The 13635-nt window shown below is 41.8% G+C and overlaps 2 long non-coding RNA genes across 7 annotated transcripts in view; one reads left to right on the forward strand and one right to left on the reverse strand.

Annotated features, from left to right (window-relative positions):
- The window catches only part of LOC116827398 (uncharacterized), a 72791-nt gene extending 65637 nt beyond the window's left edge, over positions 1-7154 (forward strand). Inside the window, exon 3 of the long non-coding RNA XR_004374291.2 lies at positions 6755-7154. This is a non-coding gene — a long non-coding RNA (uncharacterized LOC116827398). The remainder of the gene's footprint in view (positions 1-6754) is intronic.
- The window catches only part of LOC116827397 (uncharacterized), a 164917-nt gene that overhangs the window by 29399 nt on the left and 121883 nt on the right, over positions 1-13635 (reverse strand). The gene's annotated exons all lie outside the window — the stretch shown is intronic.

The raw sequence follows: 13635 nt of genomic DNA on the forward strand, positions 1-13635 counted from the left end.
AAAGGAACCTCTGCAACACCTCACAGAGCATTAAAGGAGCTTATGATGAATATATCTAATGTGTTTAAGAAAGCTCTGTGACCAGTCCATAGCTGGTACAAAAGAACATGACATGGTCTCAGGAGTAAACTAAGAACAGAAATTGAATTAAAACAGCAACAAAAGTTCCAGAACCACATCATCATCCCACTTCTCAATATCCCAAAGAACTTCAGCTTTGGCTAATCTTCAGAATGGACAGACTAGAAACAATTTTTGCAAGTTTTTCCATTGCAAACAAACACCACAAAGAAACAGGAGATATACAGATATCTTCATTAATTTATGCTATGGGGAAGCAAGCAGAACATATCTTTACATCCTTTGACTCCACTGAAGTCTGTCACAAAGACAACTATGAAAGGGTTCTGGCTATGTTTGATGCACACTTTATACCCCCAGAGAAATGTGATTTATGAAAGAGCATGTTGTAATCAGAGAATTCAAGAACCAGGGAAAAATGTTGAATGTTTTATAAGAGTGCTACATACATTGGCTGAAAACTGGGATTTTGGGAATGCAAAACATGAAAATATCAGAGACAGGCTGGTTATTGGGTTAACAGATAAAGATCTTTCACAGCAGCTACAAGTGAACAAGATTTAACCCTAGTCACAGCTATACAAATAACAAAGCAGACAGAATTAGTCAAACAACAGAACAAAAGGCAGGAAATAACCTGAAAAATCTGAAACTAGCTTAGAAGTTATAAACAGATATTTGAGTGTTAAAGACATTATTGTAAAACTCTTGAGGCAAGGAGAGAGAACTCCCAGGCTAAGAGGGACAAATTCCAGCCTACATGAACAATGTGTGAAAAAAGGCATATCCCAAGAGTTAATGCCTGTCCAGCCAGAAACACATGGTGATATCAATGTATGAAATATGGACATCTTGCAGCTGTTTGCCATACCAAAGCAGTCAAAGAGCTGACTCATATTACAGACAATCAAGAGCCATTGCTTCTGGGATTTATCACTTGTGAAGACATAGAGCTTGCCTGGAGAGTGAAACTGAATATTCATGGCAAGACTATTGACTTCAAAACTGACTCAGGAGCTGACATCACAATCATCTGAGAAAGGACTTACAATCACCCATTAAAGGATTTTACGATGAACACATCTGGTGTGGATAAGCAAGCTCTGTGACCAGCCCATATCTGGAACAGACAAACATAGCAAGATAAACACAGCTTTGGCTGGTTAGGAGAAGCTTGGTTTCCAGTGAGTACTTTGTACACATGTAGAGTGCCTAATGATGGTACACAGATTGGTCAGCTTCTTATAGTTTTCTCGAAATTTGTGAATTCTGGTAATGGTCATAGTCTAGGCAAATTGCATTACTAAAAAACAAATGGAGTCAAGATGAGCAACCAAGCCTGCCAGGTATCATCAACAAGCACCAATCAACCAGAACAGGTAATGCCTGTGATTTAAATGTCATCTACTTTAACGCAAGGTATGTTGTCTTATAATTTCTCATTATTTTACATTATAGTAGCAATGAGAGGCCTCAGTTGGGACCAGATTCCTATTATATTAGGCACTGTTCAGATCCTTGCAGTTAACAACTGTATTTTTGTTATCTTGTTTGCAGACAGACAGTTTAGAACACTTGCACTGAAGGGCAGTGGAGATCTTATTTGATTGCTTGACGCCACTTGGGCACTTGACCATTAACTTCGGGTAGGATGGAAAATATTATTTTCCCAGGCAACAGCAAAGTGCTTGGACCCAATAATGGGATACAATTATTTGTCTGTTTCAGAGATAAAACAGGTAACTATGGCTCAGCTGGTACAACCTGGACAAGTTTGAGGTTTCTGGTGACCATGGCTTCCCTTTCCACTTGGCTGAGATTTCCCTTTATGTGCAGATAGTCTTGCCATATACAGGATGATGGAAGATGGTCAGCAAATGGAGTCAGATATAAAAGAACAGGCACCAAAGATGTCTAAGTTATTGCAGTTGCTTCTCTGGATGCACAAAAGGTTTTTTTCTGTCAGTTTTCAAGTACTGTACATTCCACATGGCTTTCATGGAAGCCCTTGTTCTCCAGCCTTCCAGATCAGCCATCTGATGGACAATTATGGCACCAAGTTTGCACAGCTGTATTTGGCCAACTATAACTACAACTGATAATTTCATAAAATAAAACTCAGCTAATTACTTGGCTTGGGACTATAGGCATGCCTCTGCAATGGTCTGTTCTGAATCTAAACCGGGCCATAGTCTGGAACTGGTTGTTCCATTGCAAGAGTGTCTAGCATGTAGTTGTACCGAGACACAGGGTATGTCTACAATGCAATTAGACATCCCATGGTTGGCCTGTGCCAGCTGACTCAGGCTCGCAGGGCTCAGTCTGTGGGGCTGCTTAATTGCATTTGGGCTCAGGCGGCAACTGGAGGTCTGGGACCCTCCCACTTTGCAGTGTTTTAGAGCCTGGGCTCCAGCCTGAGCCCAGACATCTACACTGTGATTAAACAGCCCCAGAGCCTGGGCCTTGTGAGCCTAAGACAGCTGACATGGGCCAGCCGTGGGTTTTTAATTGCAGTGTAGACATATCCTAAGTAACATTGCTGTCTCTGAGGTGATGGTTTCTGTTTTGCAGGATTCCATGGAAAACAGTGAGATTAGAACTTGACAATGACATCCTGCCCTTCCTCTCCCGCCAGGTTACTGTTATTATTATGTATAATGGTGGCCGTGTTTTCCAACCAGTAGTTACAGTCTTGTAATTTGTGATGTGATCAGAACAATTCTATTTGGCCTATTCAGATGGGGAAGTTAAGAACTTTTGTATCAATTTAGATAGTTCACCTGTAAAACAGAGAAAATATAAAACATTGTACTAAATTTTTTAAAATGTAATTGACTGCTGACTTTTATAGCTTTTTAGTTTGTTTGGTTTTCCACTCATTGTCAAAAGAAAAATGGAAATGACATCTTCCAAGTAATAGTTTATCTTCCTATACTATTGCTGCTGCTGGAAAATGCACATGATATGCTAGATCACCCTCAGATAAATGAAACATGCAAGGTATATCTAATTGCACTGGATGTATCTGTCAGGCCATTCCTCAGCAAAGTGTCTGCTTATTTTTATTTATTTTTTATTTTATTTACTCAAAATATATATTGTTTCTGTACAAGATATGCAAGATGCATGTACTGTTCATAATATAAATATATTTGGTAACTAAATCTAAGATGAGTCCTGTGGCACCTTAAAGACTAACAGAAGTATTGGAGCATAAGCTTTTGTGAGTGAATACCCGCTTCGTCAGATGCATGTAACCCACGAAAGCTTATGCTCCAATACATCTGTTAGTCTTTAAAGTGCCACAGGACTCATCCTTGCTTTTTACAGATCCAGACTAACATGGCTACTCCTCTGATAAATCTAAGATAACACAATGTCAAGTAACTCTCCTCAACGTAAGACAGTGATGATCTTCTCAACTCAACTATCACCTAGTTGAGGTTCTAATCCTTGGAGGGGGCAGATAGGATTTGCAAAGTGTAATTAATAGTGCTGACATTTAGGAGGCCATTATTAAGATTCAAAGTTAACATTCTGTTAAAATGAATATGAAAGTTCACACCTCTCCTGGTGTTGTTATAGCCTCAATATAGACAGGAGAGTCAATAAGATGGCACTGTATCAGTTTACACTGAGAAGGTTAACTTTTCAACCAGAACAAAAAAAAACTTCATTTTTCTTTTCAAATAAAAAACTTAACTTCTGGTGTCTACAGCAAAATCTCTGATAGGATCCTAATTCTATAAGATTCCATGGCTTTTCTTTATGCCTAAATTTCTAGTGTTCATGTTTATTTAATGATCCAGGCCTGATCCTGAAGTTCTTGTTCACATGGGGCTGCAGGATTGGGTCATACAACATTAACAAATTGATATTGTCAACAGTTATCCATAACTGCATTTGGGTTTTGTAGTAAACTGCAGTGTGAGATAAACTGTTTAATGTGTTTTAAGTGGAAGATTATTTTATTATCTCAAAGGAAGAAAATAATATGTAATTTATTCACTACAGGACCCAAGTATTTAATTGTCCAAGATAGTGATACTGGAAGATAACTCCAGATAAGCAGAAAAAATGTTTGAAATCTAAGGTATTCTAAACTAATCTACCTGTCTGTGTGCAGCCTCCATTGCCAGGATATCTGGGTGCTCACCAGCTGAGAATTATCTGCCTTATACTGTACAACAAAACACCGAACTTTGAACATATGCTGTAGGACTAGAAGTGCTATCAGTGAACATAATGTAGTTTGTGAGTGTGGTACAGAATCTATACATATCAGAATATGTAAGAACTGGAAATCAGTGCCTACCTTCCTTTAATTTCCGGTTTCAAATGGCTTCCAGGAACTAAAGATTTGGTGGAGGATGGGAGAGCAACAGAGAGAGAGAGAGAAATATATTTTATTTCTAGAAATGGACAACTTTTTATTTGCCTAGAGTTGCTTCTGGTTTTCCTGTGTGTTCAGTGTATATATATATATATATTTTCTTTTATGGTGTATAGGCCTGTTTACAAGTTTTGCATAAGTACAGCAGAAGATAATTTCTAAAGGAAATATTTGAAGAGTAAAGTACATTTACATAATTTCAGTAATTCCTGTAAGTAATAGTAATATGATAGTTTAGATGGATTTGACACAGCCAACACAACAAGCAGATACATAAAGCTGTGCAAAACTTTTATAATGAAACCCAAAACCAAGTGAAATTTATTAGGTTTCATTAGAAATTTGACATTTGGGCCAGAGTTGTCAAAACTCTGCCAAGGATTGTGAACCTTTCAGTGAAGGTGGGCTGAATTTTGAGTACACCTGGGCCAATTTTTGAGTGAACCTGGGTCAGTTTATAGGTTTGGGTATAATCGATGCAAATCAGATTTGGAGATTAGATACTCTTCAGCAGCAGCCAGATGGCTGCTCTGGGGCTGCCATATCCCCACTGTGACAGAGCTGGTCAGCCATCAAGGATGGGGAACTATCGGATCCAAAATTCCCACTTGTCATCCACAGGAAATTAAAATGAGGTTTGCAGCAAAGGTTTTTTGGGATCCATTCAACCCCTCCTATTGTATTGGGCTCTGACTGAGCCTCTTCTCCTTCTAGTCCCTTCTCTCTTCCTCATGCAAGTGGCTCAGTTTTGTGCTAGTGTAATCCAAGGATTACAGCTGCCTCCACAGTCTGGGAGGCCATGATCAAGTTATCTAGGTTCTTATATAGCCCGCATCTCTAAGTGCCTTTGCAGTATCTGAGTGTGTCTGTAGGCAAAAAGGGAACTCCTCAGCCTCTTCTGGCCCTCCACACATCTTGACCATAAAGCAGCTGATGAGACTCTCTAGGCCAGATTCATCCCTGTGCTGATGTAGATGCCTGCACATGACCAGAGGGACACAGTTTGTGCCTCCTGTTTTCAAGAGTTGCAAGAGCCAGTGTGGGCCCTCAACAAGCTAGCTGCACTCCAGCTTGAATTAACCTTATGGGGCTTTGTAGGGATGCAAAATTTCATGGGCACAGCCTCTCTTCCCACCCCAGCCAAGCCTCATCCAGACATACATCCAATCACCTCCCTGCTCTTGGCCATCTTGCCATGAAATCCCCTCTGCTCCTAGTGCTGTTGCTGAAGCTATGCAGGGCTGATGGAGACTAATTCACCAAAGAAAAAACAGAGAGATGGTTTATGACAAATCAGACATCTCCAGACACAGCGGGATTTAGGGTATCCGTAGTATGTAGGGATATTTTCCTCTCTACTATTGGTAATCTGACTTTTTGAAGGTGCTTCTCTGAACTGACAACAGTGACGAGAAAAATATTTCCTACATAAATTAAGTAACGTCCTTGCTTCTGAAGCCACCTCCAATGCTCCCAGATATATATACACACACACGTACACTTTCTACATTTTCTTTTTCTGTCCATGAGACAAACTACATTGTGTCTTGGCATCAGGGACATACCTCTTAACTTGCCAAGGTCCATGTGTGTACACAATGTGATACAGGTATGAGACATAAAAAAAATAGGATAAAGGAGATCAGAATCAGGCTTTCTATTTCACCCCATATCATTTCCCCCTGATGACAGTAGGGATAAGAAGGCATGAGCAAAGAAAGAAAGAAACAATGAGATTTCAACACACTACTTAGATACTTTCAAGGATACCAGTCCTATTTCTTCAGTACTTAAAGGCATTGTTGGAAAACCAGATAATTTTATTTCTTTATGCACTCTGAAAATTAGATGTTTGTTTGTTTTTTAAAATGCTCTCCAAATTTTAATCTTGCTTTTCAATGAAAATTTCAGTTTGGCTGCTCAATGTCCAATGTTCATGATTGTCTGGAGTTTGAGCATTTTGCTTTTCTACAGATAGCAGCTTTTTAAGCGCTGGCATGTTTGCTTTACATAATCTATATTATGTTTTTCTGAAGTCAGAATCCTCTGATCTAAATAGTATAGGATTGGGATACTACTGTATCAGTATCACTGTAGGTCAATGTTCTGCAGCACTAGGTTTCTGACCTTTTAGTTACTTTGTAAGTTAAGACTACAGTATTTTGAAAGAGCTTTTGTTATACAAATGTAAAAAAGAATATTGCCCTTGTATATGTGATAGTAAATTAAAATAGTAAACTATCTTGCTAAATTCTGTCATTTTCCCCTCTTGTTATGCAGGCTGGAGCTCATCACAAACGACCTGATGCTACATTGTGATCCACACAGGAAGACTATTGAGCCTGAACCTAATCTTTAGTGGTGCTTCTCGGGGCTTTAGCAATCCACCCAGTTGCTAGCAACTGCAGGACTGGGACCTAATAAAATAAATGTTGTGTGTCTGTTTTGATGGCAAAGGGGAGTGAATGTCTTTTTTTCTTTCTTTTTCTTAAGAAATTGGTAACTATTTCAACTCTGTTTCATAGCTTATTCTCTCTTTGCCTCAGGGAAAAAAAAGTTGTTTCACTAGATCACATTTAAAGTTATTTTTCTGTCCAGTCATGTGATATCAGTTGTTTTGCCAGAAATGCACAACAGGAATGGCATTTTCCTTTCACGAGCCTAGAGAAGAGGTGTCACATCTGTGAGGCATGAGAGGTACATGTAACCCTTCTGCCCCTCTGAATTTGGCAGCAACAAGGGCCGGGTTCAGTATCCAGGGGTTCTGTTTCAATAACACAATGCCAAACCAGTTCGAGCCCCCACCCAGTGCTGCACTTAACAGCCAGGGGGGAACAAACCAAGATCTTTCACCCCACAATTTCCCTAGTACCCCTAGCGAGAAAGCGCATGTGTTCCCCTCGTCGCCAGGGCACGCCCAGAGTCTCGGTTGTAAGCCAGCAAAGTAATTACATGAATAGAGCAACAAGCACTAAATTGGGAGAGAAGACACTCCAGACCGCTAGCGTCCTCCTGACGCAAACCCCAAAAGCGCAAAAGACCCACCCAGGAAATTGGAGTGTGTCTTTTCCCCTGGGCTCTTGAGTCCAGCAACCCCCCAATACATCCCACAGTCCAAAGTTCCCACAAATGGACTAAAAAGCTCTCCTGTGCTGGGGTCAGTTGCAGCGCCAAAGGCTTCATAGAGTCATCTGTACTCGAGGTCCCCTTCCCCCACCTTGGGTAGAAAAAGGATGCACCTTACGTGGTGCGGCGGCCAAGCCTCGCCTCTGGACCGCTACTCGAGCACACCCGTCACTGGACATGCGCTCTCGCCCTTTGCCTTCTGACGAACTTTGCTCTGCATTTACCGCCATTCCACTCTGTCTTTGCTTCTCCGCCGATCTCACGCACATGAACTGCTCCTGCTTCCACCACTGCTCTGCTCATCAGCTGATACCCGTGAGTCTGCTCATAGTTGTCTGCAAGACTGCCTCAAGCTCTGCGGGGCCGCCTCCACCTGTCCCACAGGCTATCCGCTCTGCAAGGCCCTCTCCCGCATCCACCAGCTTGTCATGGTTGATCCGCTCCGAGCCGTCCCCGCAAACTGCTCCACTTCCCAGTGTCTGTTCCACAGTATAGCTTCAGCTCCCCCATGTTGTAGCACAGTCACTCAGTGTCTCAGCTCAGTACCTTTCAGCTTTTAGTTGATTTCGCTCTAGATAAGTGAGCCCCAGTTGCTTAGTGACCCATTACCCAAATGCTGAGTTCAGCTTCGTACCTGTCATACAGTAGCTTAAGGGAAAAAAAATGCAATTTCTGGACATTCCACAGTCCAGATCAGAAGGAGGAAGGGGTGAAACTGGTGCTTCTGGCTCCGCAAGGAGACTACACCACCAGGCACAAATACCTGTCCCCAGCCTCTCTCAATTCACTGGGTTTTGGAACCCATGTCCCTTGTCTAGCAAGTACCACCCAACTGAGGTTGAGTCATTTCTGTCACAAAGCAGTCCCACAGCTCGGCAGTCTGGGATGGGATAGGCGTGCCTATGCAAATACACTCTCTGAAATTCTTTCCACCAGATGTCAGGGTAGAGCTCATCCTGACTCTGCTTACATCCATATTCCCCAGGTTTTCTGGAGTCTGGATTGCATTGAAAACTAAATAAGGCAGATTCTCCAGTGCCACGTGGTCGCTTTACACAGCGCTGTTTTTGTAATTTGGTACCTAATGCAAAGGTGATCCTCCCATCATGGTCTAGAGCCTATGTAAGAGCTCTTACATCCCCCCAGTGTGGTCTGTATAGCAGAGAAAAAGAGGCATTACAGATGAAAGGGGGTGAGGTCCAGATGCCCCTGCACCACACTAGTTCTTGGATTCATTTTGGCCCCTGGGGGGTATTGCAGCATGGTAAGCTATACAGCCCTACACAGAGCTACTGCAGGATTAGGGGAGGACAAGCCACTTGTGTACAGCACCTCTTGATCTGCACTGTGTAATTTAGCCATACTCCATGATTTAGCTTCTGTTGTTACAGTATGGCTAACTTCCACAGTTTTATTATGAGTCTGATAATGTTTGATTCTTTACTTAAAGCCCCAGTTCCTGGAGACAAGAGATTGTGTAAGAATCTCAAGTTTCATTTAAAATAATGTAGCCCTCATGGTTGTAGAGAAAAACTTGAAAATGTGACCTGATTGCATTCTAAAGGCTCAGACACTAAAGACATTTATTCTAAAGACAAATAAACAGAACTCAACATTTATTACTTTGCAAAATCTCATAACATTTAAGCCAATCTTATGATTTTGGGGGAACTGATTCATGATTGTTGAAGCTACAGGGCTGGCAATATCGAGAAACAACTCTTCCTTTCCCAGATCTGCCAAATCTGCAGTTTTCCTCATAGGCCAGGGGTAGTCTATTTTTTGTCAAGGTCCACATTTCTTGGTTACAGGCATAGTCAAGGTTCAGCCTCCAGAGAAAATAATAATAATAACAATAATGATAATAAGTAAATGAAAAGATTTCGGGATCTGTTCAAAAGCATGTGGCAGTCTGGATTTGGCCCACGGTCCACCTGTTAACTACCTGGTGGACTAGGGGTTTTCAGATCTGCCTACAGTTTTGTGAGAAAAGCCCATCAGTTGATGGGATCTGAAGAGACTGACAATGACTTGAGTGCCTTCCCAACCACCCTGCCTCCTGGGAAATGCAACCAATCAGATGTGGCAGCCAGAGCTCTTCCTTCATCCCACTCCTCACCTCAGGAACCCACAGGGATTTTTCTGTAAAGGGGTCGGTGGGGGGAGGGAAGCGGAAAAAGCCCAGAAGATCTATTCTCTACTTCCCCATCCCCTCCTGTGAACAATAACTTAGCACACCTCTGCTCCTCCCCACTTCCCTGTTCTCCTCCCTGTCACTCCAGGTGTGGGAGAAGGGAGGGTGGTTAAAAGCCCATGGAACTTGCCCCTCAGCCTGGGAGTGGAGGTGAACCCCTCCCCAGGCCAAAATTAATGGATCTGAGGGCTGTAATGCAGGGTTTACAGATCGGCAGGGAGGTGCACCATTCATTTGGGACTGGGAGCTCAAAACTGATATGGGACTGATGAGATGGGCTGGGAAGTATATAGTTAATTGATGTAGGGATGGGATAGGTGCAAAATGAACTGATGTGGGGTTGGAGAACAGATAGAGATGGGGCTGGAGTGGCACAGAAATTATTAATTGGGGGTTAAGGAGAAGCGGGAACCCTTTGCATTGTCCAGCAGAGGTTTATTCATATTAACTTAATTTACACAAGGTTGTGTACTTTTATGCAAATTAAAATCTACTTTTTGTCATGAGGCACTGGCAGGTGTGCGTTTAGCTTTATCCTACCACCATGGCTGTTTTAGCCTCCTAGGTCCAGATTTTCAATGGAGCTCAGCTACTTTTAGCCCCCAAAATAGGAGGCCAGATTTTCAAATGTTCTTTTTTAAAAATCCAGCCAAAAGCGTCACAGTGGGACATGACTGATGCTGAGCACTTTTGAAAATCTGGCTCCAGCTGTGGGTATTGAGCACTTGAAAATCTGTCCATGAGCTGTTTTGAAAATATGGCCCTAAATCCAGCATACAACTTCAGGGATTCAGATATCTGGTGCTTCCCAAATTCATAGGCATTTAGGATTGCCTTGCATACTTAAACAAAGCTCCACAAGAGTTGATGTGGTGTCTGTACTTTGGTATGTAGTGACTTTTTGCTTGTGTGTGTGTTCCTACTGCCCCTTCAAATCCCTCTCCCTGCTTCCATTTTGTGTACAGTACAGAGTTGACACACACTATATGCTCTTTCATGGAGATTTTACTTTTGTTCTTTCTTGTTTGTTCTTTAAATCAACAAAAAAGGAGCTTGAAGCTGAAAGTATATTTTTGCTTTTCTTTATATGAAGCACATGTACTTGCACCTCTGAGTTGGGTGGAGGAAAAATATAGCACAAATATAAGGGAATCGTCACGATGTATACAGCTTAGCTGAGCAATTGAGTGTTCTTTGTACTCAACCCTTGTTATACATCTTCCATTCTCCACCCTTTGTTTATTACCCTTGTGACCCTATGCCCCATATTCTTCATAGATATGCTTATGACATGAATATGGCATAACTAAGATATATTTTATGCAAGAGGGGTCATGTGAGATATCATGGGAAAGGTTATGATTCACTGAATATAATTGCTGTATTTGTATGCATGTATCATTTCTGTATCTAAAGTTAAAAGTATTGAATATGTAACAATTACAACTGTGTTTACACTTGGAGAATGCTCACCAGACAATGTGCAATCAGCCTGGATGGGCCATTAGGAAGGACAATAGGACTTTGAAGATGCTAATCTCCCTCCTTACTGAGAAGTTTCCTGGGATGCTGCTTTGACACTTCAGGTTCAGGTGGTCATGTAACCTGGTACCGGACAATATCTTGGACTTCTAGTGTTTTTCCACCCAGAGGGGGTGGGGGTCAAACTGGGAACCAAAGGATTCCTGCCATATGCAAATCCTATTTAAGGCTGGGGAGTGAGTTAATCTAGTTTCTTCTTCACTGCCTCTCTGCCCAAGAAGGCTGCTGAAAAGAAAGATCTAGCCTGTGAAAGGAATACCCGCAGATTTAAGCTGCAAGCAGTGCAGTTTACCATCAAGAAACGGTGCAAATTAGGGTGAGAATTTGTTACTATTTACTAGTTAATTTAGTGTATTAAGTTTAGGTTGCGTGTTTTATTTTATTTGCTCAGTAATCTGCTTTGTTCTGTTTGCTACCCTTTATAATCACTTAAAATCGACCTTTTGTAGTTAATAAACTTGATTTTTGTTTATTCTATAATCAGTTTGTGTAACTCATAACTGCAGGGGAGAGGCAAAAGTTGTGCATATGTTCTTCCACATTGAGGGAGTGAGTAAATTTCATAAGCTTATGATGTATAGTTCTCTATACAGCACAAGACAAGACAATTTGGAGTTTACATTGCAGAGGGTGTGTGAACTTGAGTGCTGGGCAATCCCCAGGCTGAGTCTTCCCACACAGAACTGATTTCAGTATCTGGTGTGGCTCTACCTGTGTGTATGCTAGAGGAAGCTTGAAGGCCTGGCGTAGCAGGACAGGATGAGGGAGCCCAGACTGGCGGAACAGGTAGGCTCAGTGGGACCCCAGTACATCAGGTGGCACCCCAGAATGGGGGTCCAACACGTCACAACCCTCATTTGTGTTCTGTATGAATTTTGTTTGTAAGTTCTTTGGGGAAGAGAGAGTGTCTTTATTTGTGTACTTAAAGCTCCTACTATGTTTTTATGTGCTCAATGGTAATAAAATAGAGAAAAATAGTGACCTCTTCACGGCACTCGGAGGTTACTTTTTCAGCAACAGTAGTGCCTTATCCATTAAAAACTAGCCAGTACTGACCGTGACAAGTCTCTTAGACCTCACTGCCTCATACAAATCATCTTCAAGGTACTTATAGTGACTTGTGGCTTTTCTGAAGCTTCAGAATGGCACAGAATCAGTTTAAGACATTGCTAGGTTATCTGAAACACTTAAAAGTTTAATGACCAGAAGGAAGTATGAGCTTCTAGGATATAAACACTATCTGCCCATAGGTAGCACTCTGGCCGGGTATTGTGCAAAAAAGAGTAGGCTGGTGGAAACCCTCATTCACATTTTCATGATGGTGCTAATATGGAGGTTAAGGAATTGACCGATTGAGTGTAAGGAAGCTGCAACTCATTCTATTGGCATGTTGTACAAATTGTGGAGCGTAAGCAAAGTGTGGCACTCATATACCACAGAATATGCTCCAAGGAGAAAACTCAGAATACATACTTTAACACACATAAAACCACCTTCACCAAACAAGGACTCTCCACCAGAGAAGTAGATCACATCATGGAACAGGTCACCCAAATACTCCAAGAGAACCTGCTGAAATACAGGGGGGCAAAAAGTCCAAGCATACACCCCTAGTTGTCACCTACCATCCCACACTGGAACCCATATGGATTATCAGTAAACAGTTACAACCCATACTTGATGGGCACCAAATCTTTTTCTAACCCCCTATTTTGGCCTTCAAATAACTCCCCAACCTCACCTAGCTCATCATCAGGTGGAAGCTCCCCACTGACTCGTCAACTCAAACCAGCACCAGACCCTGCCATAACAATAGATGCAAAACCTGCAGACATATCTCTACTGCTACAATGATCAATACCCCCCCCCATACAACTTTCAAGATCCATGGGTCTTACACATGCCTATCATAACATGTGGTGTACCTCATCCAGGGCACTAAATGACTCAATAGCAGCTATGTCAGTGAAATCAGACAATCAATCACTAGGATCTCCAATGAACTCACACAGAAAAATGCTAAAAGACAAAAACACCTTATCACCTGTGCGCAAACACTTCTCCCCAAATGATCACAGCATATCTGACCTCTCAGTCCTGATCCTCAAAGAAAACCTGCACATCACCTTCAAAGACAAGCCTGGGAGCTTAAACTCATAACTTTGCTAGACACTAAAAATCATGTTCGTAATAAAAACACTGGATTTATGGCTTATTACAACAATCTGTAACACACTAACCACCCCATTTTTGTCCTGTGACTACAAAGACATTAAAATGTCACTTCACCTGGAATGGC

The sequence above is a fragment of the Chelonoidis abingdonii genome, chromosome 6 (assembly GCF_003597395.2).
Source record: "Chelonoidis abingdonii isolate Lonesome George chromosome 6, CheloAbing_2.0, whole genome shotgun sequence".
In the NCBI taxonomy this organism is placed as follows: Eukaryota; Metazoa; Chordata; order Testudines; family Testudinidae; genus Chelonoidis; species Chelonoidis abingdonii.